The sequence below is a fragment of the Microcebus murinus genome, chromosome 16 (genome assembly GCF_040939455.1).
Source record: "Microcebus murinus isolate Inina chromosome 16, M.murinus_Inina_mat1.0, whole genome shotgun sequence".
NCBI lineage: Eukaryota > Metazoa > Chordata > Mammalia > Primates > Cheirogaleidae > Microcebus > Microcebus murinus.
Window position 1 is genome coordinate 10,824,990 of NC_134119.1, and position 12,071 is coordinate 10,837,060.

General features: G+C 58.8%; 1 long non-coding RNA gene across 1 annotated transcript; it reads left to right on the plus strand.

Moving 5' to 3' along the window:
• The first annotated feature begins 1,167 nt into the window (after positions 1-1,167).
• LOC142876854 (uncharacterized) lies at positions 1,168-11,773 on the plus strand. The gene is made up of 3 exons (XR_012923682.1): positions 1,168-1,399; positions 8,609-9,333; positions 9,465-11,773. It is a non-coding gene; the product is annotated as an uncharacterized LOC142876854 (long non-coding RNA).
• The last annotated feature ends 298 nt before the right edge of the window (positions 11,774-12,071 follow it).

Here is a 12,071-nt window from a genome sequence, read left to right on the forward strand (position 1 = left end):
TCGCATCTACTCAGCGCTTGCCACACTCCTCACTTGGTCCTCACAAAGCTGACCCCAGCGCCACCCCCGGTCCACAGACGGGGAAACTGAGGCCCGGAACGTCAGAGCCTGAGCTCTGTGAAGGAGCTGGCGGGCGTCTCCCGGCCGCCCCCGCCTGAACGCGAGCACCTCGGGGCCGCAGGACGCCTGGCAGCCAGGGGAGGACGCTGGGCCCGGACCCCTGCCGGGGAGAGGGACCCGCATTACTCAAAAGACAGGAGGGACGTCAAGGCGATTTGGACGCGGTCGCTTATCCACAGATTTCACGTTGGTCCAGCGCCCTTGAGACTGCAAGGGATGGAAGCTAAACCTAAAGACGCTTTAAGAGTAAGGAAACTTATTATCTCCTAGACCTGATGTTTGGAAGGATGGGGGATCAAGGCTTGCTTAATCCAACAGCTTAGTGACATTAGTAAGGGACCAGGTCCTAGACCTTGGGCGTTACCCTCTAGTTGGCTCTCCTCATTGGCTCTAAGTTGCTGCTGCTGCTCCAAACACCACAACTCCTCTCCAACAACCCTAGAGAGAAAAAACCTCTCTCTCTTTTCTCTTTTGATCTAAGAGCTTTCATATGTAATTTTTTAAAATGTGGGCATCATTGGGAACTCCACACAATGATGTTTTATAAATGCTTTTTTATTATAGTAAGGCCATTTGACATGAGATCTACCCTTCTAACAAGGTTTTAGGTGTTCCATACGGCGTTGCTAACTATCGGTATGATGTTCCATGGCGGATCTTTAAAACGTATTCATTCACCTCCCATAACTGAAACTTTATACCCGTTGAATAGCAACTGCCTACTCCCCCTCTCCCAGCCCCTGGCGAGCACCCTCTGCTCTCTGCTCCTGTGAGCTTGACTCTTGGAATCATATGGTATTTGTCCTTCTGGGACTGGCTTGTTTCACTCAGCACAAGGACCCAGCAGTCCCGAGCCATTTATCCAAAACAACCGAAATCTGCCTCTTAAAGAGACGCCTGCACTCCCGTGCGCGGCAGCGTTGTCCACGCAGCCAGGGCGTGGGAACAACCCGAGTGCCCAGCAAAGGATGGACGAACAGAGACAACGTGGTGCACGCGTGCAACGGCACACTGTTCAGCCTTTAAAAGGAAGGAAGTCCTGCCCTTGGCTAAGTGGGATGAGCCTCTGTCGCTTTTGAGGAGCGAGGACCGCGCGGATTGCCCAGCACGTCTCGCCGGCCGGGACCGCGCCCCGCGCCCAGCCGGGACCCTCGCGGCCAGGAGAGAGCGGGCGGCGCTGTGATGGGCTCGGAGCAGCTGGCACCCAGCCCTGGGCCTTGGCGGGCCCGTCTCCCTGCATGGAGCCCACGGCGTGAGGCCTGGCCTCCAGAGTCTGAGCGTAAGGAGCGCGGCGGGCGCTGTCGGGAAGGAGGAAGTGGAGGGACAGGGACGGCAGGGGAGGAAACGGCGGCTGCCGCCGTCAGCGCACCTACTTCCTGCTAGCAGGCCCTTCCGATGGGCCTCTATTTCTGTCCTTTTCTGACCTGACTCTTCCTCTTTCTCATAAGCTCTGTCAGCTCACCCACGTTCCTCCAGTAAATTCCCTCCCGGACATGGCTGTCAGTGTGACACCAAGTTTCCGGAATGGTCATCCTCGGTGGCGTCACCCCCCCCCCCACGACGGCGTGCTGCTGTGCGTGGAGCACTTGCTCTGTGCCGGGTCCTCCCTCCACGGAGTCCCCACCAGGGGTGATCCCGCCCCGCAGGGCACACTTGGCAACGTCCGGCGACACCTGTGGCCGCCACGGCTAGGCAGTGGGTGGCCCTGGCGTCGGTGGGTGGAGAGGACGGGGTGCCGCCACACTGGCCCACAGTGCGCAGGAGACCCCGAATGCCAGAATCGTTTGGCAGCCAATGTCCGCAGTGCAGAGCCTGAGCGGCCCTCTCCTGACCCATCCGGCGGGACTGACCAGGGCGCTTCGCGGAAAAGCAGCGGCACCCTGGCCTTGCGCCGCCTGTGGGCAGCAGCAGGGCTGGAGGGAGCCCAAGCCCATCGCATGTCTCTAGATTATTCTCTTTGTCCCTCCTGCCTTGGCCCTAAGGCGCTTGAGGCAGCTAGCAGCAGCGGTCATCACTCGTGCTTCCCCCGAGCGAGGGAAGAAATGCCCGTGAGCTCCCGGGGGAAGACGCGGCCCGGCTCCGGGCATTCCCAGCGGCTGCCCGCGAGCGAGAGGCACAGGGTGGCCGTTGGCAGCCAGAGGGGTGCTTGGAGGGCTCTCGCGCTTGCCAGGGTTTCTGGGAGCTGCAGGCGGTGGAAACCCAGCCCCAGATGGGGTTTAAGGAGACGGAACGAGAGAGCGAGGTCTGGCCCGACACCCGGGAGCTGCGCCGTGTTTCTGCCCGGGGCTGTCGCCGTCTCTCCGCTCTGCCCTGCCCAGGGCTGGCTGCGCCCTCGGGCAGCGTCTCCTCTCGTGGCGGCACCGTGGCCGTGGCTGCTCCAGGCCGATGCCCACCACGCTCAGCCACCACCAGGCAGCAACGTGGCTCCTATTCCAAAGCGGCAGAACTGAGTCCTGTGGCCGCGATCGACCGTGTGCCTGTCTGTGAACCGTCACGGCAGCCGGGGCCTGGGACGACCCTGGGGACCCTGTGAGGGAGGGGGTGGCACGCCGAGGGCAAGCGGGAGTGTCGTCTGCAGAAGAAGGGCAGCCTGGCCGGGGGCGCGGTGACCGCCGCAGGCGCCGCGTCCCGGCAGCTCACCCAGCGGGCCCAGCGGGACCGCTCTGAGCCAGCACCGAGCCCAGAGGTGAGCCTGGCACCTCTCCGGCCTCTGGGAGGAAGGGAGGACATAAATAAGTGTAATTCAGAGCACCGTGCGATACGTCCTGAGAGAGAAACAAACAAAGGGTACAGACGGGAGAGGCCAGGCCCTTAAACCCGGCCCTGATCGGGGGAGGGGAGAAAGGACACGCGGCTGGCAGGGACGGCGTGGGCAAGAGTGAGGAAGTGGGAAGGGACAGGGTGTGTTTGAAAACCAAGGGACCAAGGGTCGTCCCGTGGCTGGCTGCACGGGACAGGTCTGCAGGGGTGGTCAGGGTAGATGGGGCAGGACCCCGCTAACTGGCTGAGGCGTTTGGGCTTATCTGGGTGGCAGTGGGGAGCCATCGATGGTGGTAGAGCAGAGCAGAGGCCGGATCTAGAGTTGTGCTTGCTGAAGATGAACCCAACGGTTGTGGAAGGGCTGGAACAGGGAGAGGCCGGCAGGACAATTGGGCAGCTGTCGAAGCTGTCCTGGGGCAGGTACTGGGCGTCAAAACCAGGGCAGAGGCAGTGGGAGGTGGCAGGTGGCAGCTTTCCTTGTTCACCTGCCTCCCAAACACCTTGAGTCGGCACCCAGAGCTCAGGGCAGGAGCTGCCCCCAGACCTGCTCCTCCTCCCAGGTCGCCTCACAGAAATGGTCACCCACCTCCTGGCTGCTCAGACCACGCACCCCGGAGCCGCCCCCACCTTCCCTTCCCCAGGCAACCCCGTGGGCCCCAGCTCTCAGGACATGCTGGGACCCCACTTCCCGCCACTCGGGCCACACTCCTCCCTGGTGCCCCTCCCAGCCTTCTCCCCCCACCCGCGTTTCCTGCCTAGAGCAGGGCCTAGAGCCGCGGCGGGAAGGGCGGAGTCCGGAGCACTGTGCCCCTCTGCCGTGCAGGCACACACAGGCGTCATTGTCAGCCCGCCGCACTCCACGGGCGGCTCCCCGCGGGCCCTCCTGGGGCGGCCTGCTCTGGGGGGGGGGAAGGCTGGCGGCCCCCCAGGCCCTCCGCTCCCGCCCGCCCCGTCCAGGGCCTCTGCCTGCTCCTGCTGCGCGCGAAACGCCCGGCCCACGCCACTCCCGCCCCGCACTCTCCTTAAGGAGCAGCCGGGGCCTATGAGGGCCCATTTGGAGGTCCAAAGTGTGGACTCTAGATTCAAACACACATGCTGTGTGACCTTGAGCAAGTCACTTCCCTTCTCTGAGCCTCAGTTTCCTCATCTGTAAAATGGGATAATGCTGGCAACTACCGCCCAGTGTCAGTGGCACCATGAATTGAGTCCCGCATACAACACGCCAAGCATTGGGTGCAGCCCAGGACCCAGGAGGCCTGGGCTCCGGTCCCCGCCCCGCCCCTTCCTTGCTGGGAGGCCTCGGACAGTCGGCATTGGCTCTCTGCACCTCGGTCTTCTCACCTAGGAAGTGGGATGGTCGCCGTCCCCCTCCCAGAGGCGGTCGTTCCCTGAGACCCCCACACTCGGGCCTTGGGGCGGGCCTGGCACACGGCAGGCACTCCTGGCCAACGTCATTACCTGACTGCACTGCCGGGCTATTTATCGGCGTGTCCCTTCTTTCCTGCCCAGTCTTTTCCGCGTGCCTACTATGTGCCATGAGCTCAGCAGTTCTCCCTGAAGTTGCTCCACCCCACTGGGCCACGGTTGGCTCCTGATAGATGTTTGTTGACTGACTGACTGAGAGAATGTAAGTCACAGGCCGTCACCCCTCCAGGCAGCACTCGGACACCAGTTAAGGGCGGCCGGGGCCCTGGGCCAGCCTCTGAGGGGCTTGTGGCGCCCGCCCCGCCGGGCCCTCATCTGTAAGGTGAACAGCCCGGCCCGGCCCGCGAGCAGGGCCACGGCGCGGAGGAAGCAGAGGGGATGGGAGAAAGCGCCACTCAGGGAGCAGCTACGACCCCAGGGCCGCCCTCCCAGGAGTGCCGCGGCCTCTCCAGGGCCTGCTCCTTCCGGCCGTCCAGCCTCTGCTCAGGCGGCCCTCCCGGGCAGCGCGCCCGGTCCCCAGCTCTGCTCTGCGCAGTTGCACCAGAGCACGCTCAGCAGCCCGCCTCGGCGCGGCACGCAGCGCCATCTCGCACCTGTCTGCCCCAGACCGGGACTCTCTGCCGTCTGGGGCCAGACCGCCCTGCGGTGGAGCTGCCCGACATGGCAGGGTCAGCCTGGCAGCCCCCACCCCTCCATGCCAGCGGTGCCCCCCCCAGCTGTGAAAACCACTAACGTCTGCAAATATAGCCAAGTGTCCCCTGGGGGGCAAAGTCACCCCCAGTTGATAGCCACTGGCTGAGACAGTGAGCGCCAGGGGGCAGGGATTGTGATGCGCTGGGTTCCCTGCTGCATGCCCCTGTGCATATAGTAAGCATCAATACATACCTGCCGAGTGAATTTTGAAGAGATAAAATTCATCCACATGTGCTGTTCCCCTTTCCTGGATTACTTTTCCACCCCCTTTGTTCTGGTGAACTCCTACTCATACTTCAGGACCCCGGTGGGCAACTTACATGGGAAAGTGGGCCAAGCAGGGGCTGGACAAACGGGAAAGCACATATGGTGTCCTGCTCTGAAAGAGGCACTCGTGCCCCCACGCTAGCCCTCCCGTGTCCCGCAGGAATGTGGGCCTAGCGTGGCCAGATCTTCCCACTTTTCAAGAGAAGCCAGAGGAATGGATTTTTATAAGGAATCTCTTGGCATTTCAAATGCTGGCAACGGATTCACATTTTTAAAAAAATACTTCAAGGGCCAAATTAAACATATCTGCAGCCGGGATTGGGCTTGTGGGCGGCTGGTCACCGAGGCCTGTGTGTCCTAGGGTGTTCCATGGGTATGGGCGCCTGTGAGGATGACAGTGTCAGGCTCAGTTCGTCCTGGTGTCTCACTCGTACCCGCTGTAGCGGCCGCAGGAGGTGTCCTCATGCAGCTGAGGCAGCTCTGATGGGCGACCGAAGGGCAGAGGTGGCAGCACCGCTCTGGGCAACACCCACAGGCAACCACCGGCCCAGCCAGGCCGGCTCCAAGCCCGGCCCGGCCCAGAGTCGGGGGTGGGCATGGGGGAAGGTCCATCCTGGGGGCTGGGAGAGGCCTGTTCATGGCTCCAGAATCCCTACACACCAGGTCTCGCAGGAAACAAGCGTCCATGTGGGGTGATCCACCCCCAGCCTCCTTGGCCTCTCTAAGAAGTAAGGACAGGGAAACTGAGGCAGGGCTGGGCGAGAGACTGGGGCCTGCAGTCCTCGGGCGGCCTTGGAGGGAGGCAGGAGGCTGACTTCCCTGGAAAGTCCCTCTATTTGGGAACTGGCCAGGTGCCGGGGAACGAGGACACCCAGGGCCCCCTCGTCTTGGAGGCTTCTGCTGTATCCAGCAGCTCCTCAAGCTTCTGCCCTGTCTGGGACAGAACTTTCCAGAAACAGACATTTAGAAAGCCCCTCTCTGGAAACCCTGGGCCTCGGTGGTGGAGCCGTGGGAAGGACACCCTACTCAGGGGGGATGTGGGACTGTGGGGTGAGAGAGCAGCGGCGCCAGCCCCGTCCCAGGCCCCAGTGCCGGCTGGCGGCCCCGAGGCCAGAGCCCCCTCTCGCGAGTCTGACGGGCCCGCCAGCCACTTGTCTCAGCCGGACCCGGGTCACACCGGGCACTGCACCGCCACCCTGGGGGCCTCGGGTCCTGCAGACCAGAATTCAAGGCCTCACGCCCCTGTGAGCTGAGGCGGGTCGCGCGGGCTCTGGCCTTGTCTCTGCCTCTGTAAAAGGCGTCTTCCACCGATTGCAGGGTGGCGGGCGCCGGGCAGGGAGGACGGGCAGCGACCGTCAGTGAGCAAGCGCCCCGGGCCGGGGCCGAACCATCCGCACGCTTCGCTCTGCAGCCTCGCCACGGAGCCCGCGTGTGTCCGGCGGCCGCTGGGCGCGCACCCGCTGCGGCCGGGCCCGCAGACTTCACGCGGCGCAGGGCAGCGCCGGACTCCGCCCGCTCGAGCTTGCAGCCTGGAGGGCGGGGAGTGGTAGCCCCCCAAAGTATAATGCAGCGCGGTCAGCGCAGTGGGGAGGGCGGGGGGTGCAATTTGCAAGTGGAGGTCAGAGCAGGCCCTGGGGGCGCTGGGGCTGAGACCTGGGCAGGGGAGCCGAGAAGCCCTGTGGGTGTCCGCAGGAAGGTGCTGCCGGCAGAGGGAACAGCCAGAGCAAAGGCCTGGAGGCAGGCGCGTGCATGGCATGGTGGAGGAGAAAGAGGAGCCCAGGCTGCTGGGGGCAGAGAGAGAGAATAAGTGGACATAGGGTCGGGAGGGGACACAGTAGAATACAGAGGGAACTTGGGCTCATCCACCAAGGGAGGTGGGAGTCATGGGAGAGTTTTGAGCAGAGGAGGGTCACGCTGTAACTTTCTATCATTATCCCCATCTTAAAGGCAGGGAAACTGAGTCTCAGAGAGATGAAGTCACTCACCCAAGGTCATGCAGCCAGCAAATGGCAGGGGTGGCATTTGGACCCATCTCCCTGTGGCTCCCAAAGCCGGAATCTTTCCATTCCATCCACTGCCCCCAGTTCTGGCTTGAGGCCGGAGGCAGGATGGGGGCGGGCAGGGCTTCCTTGAGCTGCTCTTTGGAGCCTCCTGGCCCTGCCTGGCCCGCCCCATCCTGCCCCACACCCCTCCCCACCATGCCTTCTCCCTTGCCCCCAGCCACCCGCAAAAGGCCATCCCCCCAGCCAAGTGCAAGAGTCACTTGGATTTTTGGCAATGGAGAAAAAAAAAAACAACTGAGCCACTCAAAGGACTCCAGCCCTAAGGAGGGGAGGCGGACAGGGGCCGGAGGCTGTGGGCGGCGCGGCCCTGCCTCTGATCTGCAGAGTGGCCAGGTGAGTCCCGGCCTCCAAAGCTGTGCCTGCTTCAAGGACAATCACTTTCTTTTTCTTGTAAAAGGAAGAGAAATTGTCGGGCTGTCGGTTTCACTCTGAGCCCGACCGCTGTCTTTCCAGTAACTGAGGGCAAGAGGCTGGGCCACCGCCCAGAGGCGGCGCGGGGGCCTGGGGGCTGTGGCTGGTGCCACCTGGCCCCCCTTGCACCACCTCCCTCCCACTCCCCCGCACCCGCCCACCCCGCCAATAATTGCGGTATTTGGTTTTCCCTCCACACCAAATGTGAAACTCCCCGGGGGGTAGCGCAGAAGGAAGTCTGTGTGAATCTCCGAGCTGTGGTTGAAGGAAGGTATTCTTAGGCGCCTGCCTGCAAGGGTGGTGAACTTCTGGTGCTAAAAGCAGAATTGCTTTTCAGTAAATGTTATTACTCAAAAGGAAGCTGTCACCACCACTGTCACCTCGAGCCCCTTCCAACTGCCACCCTGTCTGCGTGGCCCCACGGGGGGAGGGGTCTCTCAGGGGCCTCCAAGGGCCCCATCCAGGCCCCGGGGGTGGCTCGGCTGTCTCAGCTGACCCCGGACAGCCCGGGCTGAGGTTCGGATGCCACAGCCCGCCCAGGCAGCGTATCTAAAGCAACAGCTGTTTCCTGACTCAGCATTTAAAAGTCCCAGCGCTGGAGAGGCCTTGGCTGAGCGGAGTGGAGCTGGACGTGGGGTCGCGGCGCTCAGGGGAGCGCTGTCTCGGCAACTCGCCTCTCCTGATCCCTGCTTCCTCTTCCCTAAAATGGGAAGGTGACAATACCTCGATGTCAAGAGCGAAGCATAATAATTGACTCCAGTAGATACTTAATAAGTGGCAAGGTTGTTATTAGTAGTAAAAAGGAGGCTGGGTTTAAATCGGACGGACCAGAGCTCAGATCTCGGCTCTGCCACCTCCTCGTTGCACAGCCCTGGACAAGTCCATTGGCCTCCCGGAGCCTCAGTCTCCGCTGGGGAGAAGCAGGAGTGGAGACGGCACCTGTCGAGAAGGTTGTGGGGAGAACCCCCGAGTCGGAGCGTGCAAGCCACGAGGCGCGCGGTGGGTGTCAGCAAGGCCCAGGTCCCTTCCTGCTCCTGACCGCCTTGCCGAGGATGGCCCCTGGGCCGCGCCACCTCCCCCAGCAGCCCGGGTCACGGGCTTCAGCCCTGTCCATCCCTCACTGAGACGCGCCCATGAACGTGCGCACCGGAGCCCAGGGTACAGGCCAGCACCGACCAGGCCAACCTCAGGGGAGCAGAGCAGCCCCTTCGACAGACACGTGGGAAAGGAGTCCGGACGGACCCTTGGACTGGGGGTCATGCTTCCGTCCAGTGCCATCAGAGGACGCCCCGAGGTCCGTCCCTGTGCCGGCCACAGACTTCTCCACAGCCCCGAAAAATGGCAGTTACTGAGCACACGCTCTGCGTGCTTCGTGGATCATCTCCTGGCTCCTGCACGGCAATCCCGTGACACGGCTCCTCTCACGGCCCAGCCACCGGTGGGTGTGGAAACTGAGGCCCAGGGAGGGGGGGGACTGGTGGGCTGAGACTGAACCCAGGCCATCCCACCGTCGAGCCTGAACACTGAATCCCCGTGCCATGAGTGACGTTTGAGAGCCTGACGTCACCACCCTGTTGGCAAAGCCACCGTTACGGTCAGTAGTGCCCAGGCATAGAAAACTGTATGTTATCCTCTTTATTGGATTTTTTCTTTTGAGATTATTGTAGACTCATGTGCAGTTGTAGGAGCTAGAGAGATCCATGGACCCTTTCCTGTCTCCCTCAGTGATGGCATCTGACGACATCACAACGCAGACATCCACAGTGCCACAGTCGAGACACGGAATGTGTCCATCACCAGAGGGTCCCTCGCTGCCCTGTATTGCCAAACCACCTGCCGCCCCCAACCCTGCCCTGACCCCGGGCAACCACTAACCTGTTGTCCATTCGTGTAACTGTGTGGTCTCAAGAATATTCCGTAAGTGGAATCCTATGGTATGTACCGTGTTTCCCCGAAAATAAGACCTACCCACAAAATAAGCCCTAGCAGGATTTCTGAGCAAGTGCGCAATGCAAGCCCTGCCCCGAAAATAAGCCCTAGTGACGGGCGTGGCTGCGCAGCGCATCTGCACGACCCAGGCATTTCGTCGCGGAGCGGTAAAGACGACGAGCAGCCCTTCCCATCGGCCCCGTCGTGACAGCTACCGTCCCAGAGGTGGCCGGAAAGGTGCGGGCAGCCCCACCAACAAGGCCAGCTCCCCCGTCGGGTCCCGGCCACCCTGTGCGTGCTGCAAGCTGAGGCTTTGAGGGGAAAATAACACATCCCTTGAAAATGAGCCCTGGGGTGTCTTCTTGAGGAAAACAAATATAAGACCCTGTCTTATTTTTAGGGAAACATGGTAACTTTTTGGAATTGGCTTTTTTTTTTTTCACCTGGCATAAGTCTCTGAAGATTCACTCTGACTGTTGTATGTATCAACATTTTATTTCCTTTTGTTGCTGAGTAGCGTTCCCTGGTGTGGATATAGCAGTTTCTTTAACTACTCACCCACAGCCGGGCAGCCGGTTGATCCACGTTTTGCCTACGGTGGAGAGAGCTGCCAGGAACACCCGCGCACGGATCTCTCCGTGTGGGCAGAAGCGTTCGTTTCTACGTCCAGGGGTGCAAATGATGAGTCATGCGGTGATTTTTTAAGAACTGTTTTCCAGAATGCTGTACTGTTTTATATTCCCACCGGAATGTATGAGTGACCTCATTTCTCCAACCGTCACCAATGTTTATGGTTCTCATCATTTTGTTATTTGGGTCATTCTGATACATGTGTAGCAATATCTGATTGTGGCCTCAATTTGCATGTCCCTAATGGCTACTGATGCGAGCATTGTTTCATGTGCTTGTCTGTCCTCTTCACTGAAATGTCTGTTCCTGTCTTTTGCTCCATTTCTGTTTGGATCTTTTTTTTTATTAACTGCTGAGTTTTGAGAGTTCTTCACAGTCTAGATACTAGTCCTTCATCAGATATGTGGTTTGCAAATATTTTCTCCCAGTCGGTAGCTTGTTTATTCATCCTCTCTTGCTTTCACAGAGCCAGATTTTAACTTTGATGAGGTCCAATTTATCAATTTTCCTCCTTTTACTAACCATATTTTTGGTGTTCACATCTAATAATTTTTTGGAGAACTTTAAAGACTGAAGATTGATCTTCTAGTTTTTTCCTAAATGTTTTATAGTTTTATGTTTTACACTTAAGTGCATGATCCATTGTGAGTGAATTATTGTCTAAGGTGTGAGGTTTGGGTCAATGTGCTTTTTGTGTTTCTTGCATATGGATGTCTGATTGCTCCAGCACTCCTTGTTGAAAAGACCATTCTTCTTCCATTGAATTGCTTTTGCATCTTTGCTAAAAAATCAGCTGGGCACATCTGTGTGGGTCTATTTCTGGTTTCTCTATTCTGTTTCACTGATTTGTGTGTCTATCCCTCCACAATGCCAGACTGTCTTGATTACGGCAGCTATATAGTAAACCTTCACGTTGCACAGAGCAAGGCCTCCCACATATAGGAAATTATACACTGTATTTTAATTCATTGGTAAGTGGAGTGGCGAAATTCTGTTCTTCAACTTATTTAAAAAGAAAACACTGAGGCAGAAGCGGCCAAGGGTCCACCAAAGAGTCACGCTCCTCTGCCAAAGTGCAGACTGGCTGTGGGTAAACAGCTGCCCAGCCAGGGACTATATTTCCCAGCTGCCTTTGCAGCTGGGTGGAACCACGAGACTAGTTCTGGCCAATGGACTGTGAGGAGAGCTGATGGGTCTGTCATTCTAGGCTGGTGGCTGAGCATGGAGTCCTTGCCCACCATCTCACCTCTCTTGGCTGCTGGCTGGACGCTGATCCCCAGGGTGACCTTGGGAGCTGCCCGTTGAAGATGGCTGAGCCCCGTTGGATCAGGATTCCCGTGTGACTGACTATGTGAAGCAGAGCTCCTCTTCCTCATTGGCCATGCCAACAACCACAAGTGTCTGTATTTATGAATGAAATGTTGTATCACTGTTAAATTTTAGAAGTTGAAATAAAAACTACAATTTATAAACTGTGTATCCACGTATACAACTTAAAACTTTTTCATATGCCCCTGAAATACTTATGGTTTGGGAAATATAAATTCTAAATCCTATGATAGATGTTAATCCATACTCTTCCTCCTAAAACTAGAAAAACAGAGGCCCAGAGAGGGAAAGAGTTTGACCAAGGTCACACAGCAAATCCAGGGCTGAGCCCAAGCAATTCCACTAGTTAAATATAACTGATTTCTATTAACCTTTGATTCCTTCTTTTAAAGGATGGGCAAGTCTGAGCGTGTGTCATCCCAGACTCCAAGTGGACGATTATGA